This window comes from Clupea harengus, chromosome 4 (genome assembly GCF_900700415.2).
Source record: "Clupea harengus chromosome 4, Ch_v2.0.2, whole genome shotgun sequence".
NCBI classification, from domain to species: domain Eukaryota; kingdom Metazoa; phylum Chordata; class Actinopteri; order Clupeiformes; family Clupeidae; genus Clupea; species Clupea harengus.
This window is the reverse complement of record NC_045155.1, coordinates 30,799,087-30,804,086: the sequence shown is the minus strand read 5'-3', so window position 1 is coordinate 30,804,086 and position 5,000 is coordinate 30,799,087. Positions and strand designations below refer to the sequence as shown.

Sequence of the window (5,000 nt, the reverse complement as noted above, 5' to 3'; positions counted from 1 at the left end):
CCTCCATCTTAACAGCAGTAGCTTCTCCATCCTAACAACAGTAGCTTCTCCATCCTAACAACAGTACCTCCTCCATCCTAACAACAGTAGCTCCTTCATCTTAACAGCAGTACCTCCTCCATCCCAACAGCAGTAGCTCCTTCATCTTAACAACAGTAGCTCCTGCAGTCGCATTCACAGCTGTAGTATTTCTATATAAATAATTGTGAGGGTCCTCTAAAATACGACGATATGCTTCTTTCATTCGGCATACATTTTGTCCCCCACCAGGGATAAAAATTATTCAGCAGATGAAGGGATATATGCCCCCTCCCCCGCCCACACACACACACACACACAAATTGTACCCTGGAAACAAGCACAACTGAACTACTACTGGTGTAAGACCGACCGCACACACATACACAAACACACAAGCAGAGGAACGGTTTAATACCTCTGTTATTCTACGAAGACACACACACACACACACACACACACACACACTCACACACACACACACACACTCACACACACACTCACACACACTCACACACACACTCACACACACACACACTCACACACACACACACTTTGGCCACAGCAAGCCTCGGTCAGCACAACATAAAGTCTGGTCTCCGAGGTACAATTTACACCTCCAAAACCCCTTCACAGGAAGTGACTCCAGGAGCCATTATGGCTCAAAACCGCACTGCAATCTCCCATAAGCCCTTTCACTGCATTCATTACAGTTTAACAACGTACTGTAAGGCTCATTATCCCAAGCAACCGAGGCCATGCATCTGGATACTTTAGATGGCTACTCTCAGCAATCTAGAAAAATGAATTGAACCGCAACCCAACCTAACGTACAGTCATTATGAGGTTAGCAGTGCGCGCTAATGAAGCTGCAGGTCTCTGGCGTCCATACGCAGCTACACAAACAACACTGCTATAGGTCAATATGAGCTATAGGTGTTCCTGTGGAGTCTGAGGCAGCACAGGAGAGTTGAGCGGGGGCTGAAGATTAATGGAACCTGATAGGCAAGCATTGGGGAAAAAACACAGTTAAACGAGCTGGGAAGACATACTTATATAAGCAAGGGAAAAACATATTTAAATGACAGGAGGAGGAGGAGAAGCAAGGAGGTTAGTGGTCTTGTAAAACCTCTCCAGGGAACAGGGGATATTGATGAGTAAAACGTTATAAGAATCACAGTCAGCCAACAAACATACACTGATACACAACAAGATGCATACATACACACAAGGCAACCTGGTCACAAACCTTCACACACACACACACACACACACACACACACACACGCACACACACACACACACACACAGTGTCATCTGAATTCACAGGAAAAAAAAAAGTACCAAATGCTCATAAAGATTTTTACAATGCCTTATAAAACCCCAATACATAATAAATCACAATGTCACAACCTTCAGCAATCCACAAAACATATAAAGCGATAACAACACATAGCAATAGCCTATTCTGCACCATAATATGAGAATGCCATAACATAATTTGTAATGACTTGTTTTTTGTGATGGTCTACTGCAGATGAAAACCTCAATGTTTAATCATAAAGCAGATTATAATTCAGATGATTATGTCCACAGCAATTTACAGTAGAGAGAGAGAGAGAGAGAGAGACAGAGAGAGAAAGAGAGAGAGAAAGAGAGAAAGAAGCCGGAGACAGAGAGAGAAAGAGAGAGAGATAGGCGGAGAAAGAAGAGGCCGGAGAGAGAGAGAGAGAGAGAGAAAGAGAGAGACAGAGAGGCTGGAGTGAGGAGAGAGCGAGAGAGAGAGGTGGAGAAAGAGAGAGAGAGGCCGCTGTGGCTGTGGCTTTGATGTTCAGGTGAGCACAAATATGGATCAAATATTCCCTGTACTGTAAACCACTGTGGACATCAGAACCCCATCAGCACTAAACCATGGAAGTGTGCTTGTGGACGCCATCAGAACCCCATCAGAGCTAACCCATGCAAGTGTGCTTGTGGACGCCATCAGAACCCCATCAGAACCCCATCAGCACTAACCCATGCAAGTGTGCTTGTGGACGCCATCATAACCCCATCAGAACCCCATCAGCACTAACCCATGCAAGTGTGCTTGTGGACGCCATCAGAACCCCATCAGAACCCCATCAGAACTAACCCATGCAAGTGTGCTTGTGGACGCCATCAGAACCCCATCAGAGCCCCATCAGAGCTAACCCATGCAAGTGTGCTTGTGGACGCATACAGTGATAAAAGCAACACACAGCCACCCAATGCATGGCCAGACATATGCAGGCATTAAGGTGCTCTCTCAAACGGAATGAGTGGAACCACAGGGCATTACATAACAAAGAGTCTGAGGGATTTCTACACATTTCTACACACTTCCGTCAGAATATCGTGTGTAAACACATAGCATATACTGTATGAGAGAGCACTACAACACCATAATGTTAAACATTTCAGACAATTCCCTGGAATCAGATTTTCCTCAAACAGCATTTTGTGCGTGCTGAAAAAAAGCTCTGTTAGATTAGGGTTACTGCAGCTGGGGAGAGTACATCAGGAGCTCTGTACATTCAGCTCTCTGTTAGATAAGGAAATACAGCTGTTTAATTCATGGCAGTGTGTGTAAGGTTAAACTAGGAGAGAGAATAGAGAGAGAGAGGGAGGGAGCGAGAGAGAGAGAGAGAGAGGGAGAGAGAGAGAGGGAGGGAGAGAGAGAGAGGAGGGAGAGAGGGAGAGAGAGAGGGAGGGAGAGAGAGAGAGGAGGGAGAGAGGGGGGAGAGAGGGAGAGAGTGAGAGAGGGAGGGAGAGACAGAGAGGGGGGAGAGAGAGGGAGGGAGAGAGGGATAGAGAGGGAGAGAGAAGGGAAAGAGAGAGAGAGAGGGAGAAGGAGAGAGGGAGAGAAAGAGAGAGAGGTTTCACATCAAAGGCTGCAGATTCAGCACACAGAAGTGTAAGTGAGAGGCTTGAGAGGAGAGGAGCCATCATTACTGCTCACAGGGAGAGCAGAGTGAAGGATCACAACCATTGATGTGTTCATTCAGCCCAGCTTTAAAGGACTAACTGTAAACTTGTAAACAAGTAGACATGCGTACTGAAACCCAACAGTCTACTAATGTAAGGACAAATCACACTGTATGTTATAGAGAAGAGATGGAGAAAACATGAATTACATGAATGTTTCATGAATTAAACGCATTAGCATTAGCATTAGTGTTAGCATTAGCACAAATCTGTTATTTATACCAGATCTGATGGTCTGTTTATATCAATTAATGCATCAACTAGAGTTGGGGAAACGTTATTGTCATATGCTGCTAACATAAACGAACAGTAGTAGTGAGAACAGATCAATATCCATGCAGTGGTACATACTGGTCCCCCCCCCCCCCTCAATGCTCCAAACAGCACTGAAGATATCTGGTCCGCTGGAGGAGACGGGAGGTGGCAGGTGGGCCAGGGGCCTCAGGGGCCTCCGGGGGCCTCAGGAAGCCTGGCTCAGGTAATGGAAAGCAGCAGGCAAGATCTTAAAAGGAAGGTGTGGCTGTTCTAAAGATGTGAGTAACAGTCGCAAATTCCCTTTAAATCCAGTCTGCTGGAATATCAGTGCCATGGCGACCGCGGGGCTGTTCCAACGCTGTTTCCCACGGCATTCCGCCGCAACATTCTGAACCTGCTACAGAACAGAACAGAACAGGAGAGCTGCTGCCGCCTGGAAACACACAGGGCTTTAGGAAGAAAGGAGACATGGCACCTTTGGGGCCTAGAGAGGGCCTGTGCTCACCATGTTTTTAACAAAAAGGCCCCATACATCAAAGAAGAGCAGGAGGAGTGTGTGGGTTCCTATATCCTACCTGCCAAACACAGGGCTCAGCACCAGATCTACAAAAGCACCGAAGAACACACAAGGACATGACTGGAGGAGGCTTTCATCCCAGACACTTCTGAGTGAGTGTTTGTTTCTGAATAATAAACGAACATGATGACACACACAACCAGAAACACATCAGACAAAAAATGCAAATGCGGTCCTGAAATATTCACAGAAGATGAAGTGGAGCAGAGGTGCCAAGAGTACAGCCAATACAATAAAGCTGTGGGTAAATCAGACTAGTCCACGGAGAGCGGGGGGGGAGGGGGGGAGAAGGAGGGAGAGAGGGAGGGAAGGAGGGGGAGAGAGGGAAAAGAGAGGGGAATGGAGAGAGAACAATAGAAAGAAAGGGAGAGGACGCAGAGAAAGGGTGAGAGACAAATGGAGGGAAGACAAAGAGAAATAAGGGAGAGAAATAGAGAAGGGTGGTGGATGGAGGGAAGAGTAAAGAAGTAGACAGAGAAAAGGGCGGGCAAGGAGAGACGATACAGAGAGAGAGAGAGAGAGCGAGAGAGAGAGAAAAGGGCAGGCAAGGAGAGAGATGATACAGAGAGAGCGAGAAAGACAAACAGAGAGAGAGAACTACAGAGAGAGAGGGAGTCTAGGAAAGAGGGAGAGAGAAAGACAGAGAGAGAGGGAGTCAAGGACAGAGTGAATGTGAAAACGCTCTTCTCCAGGCGAGCCCCAAACCCAAGCGTTACACAGCTTCAAACAAGAGAAAGAGGCCAGAGATGATCAAGAGTCGCAAAGGGAGAGATGAAGAACATAAACAACAATCAGAGAGAATGTGTGTGTGTCTGTGTGTTTGTGTGTGTGTGTGTGTGTGTGTGTGTGTCTGTGTGTGTGTGTGTGTGTGTTTGTGTGTGTGTGTGTGTGTGTGTGTGTGTGTGTGTGTGTTTGCGTCTGTGGCTGTGTGTGTGTGTGTGTGTGTGTGTGTGTGTGTGTGTGTGTGTGTGTGTGTGTGTGTGTGTGTGTGTGTGTTTGTGTGTGTGGACAGACTGAGGGAGAAAGCATGTGTTTGTTATATTTTAATGGAAGAAAGACTGACAGGAAAGGCAGCCACAGAGAAATTGAGAGTGAGACATACAGACAGAGAGACAGACAGACAGACAGACAGACAGACACAGCA

The 5,000-nt window shown here is 46.7% G+C and overlaps 1 protein-coding gene across 2 annotated transcripts in view; it reads right to left on the bottom strand.

Annotated features, from left to right (window-relative positions):
* cpne5a (copine Va) overlaps positions 1–5,000 on the bottom strand; it is a 98,525-nt gene that overhangs the window by 5,526 nt on the left and 87,999 nt on the right. The gene's annotated exons all lie outside the window — the stretch shown is intronic.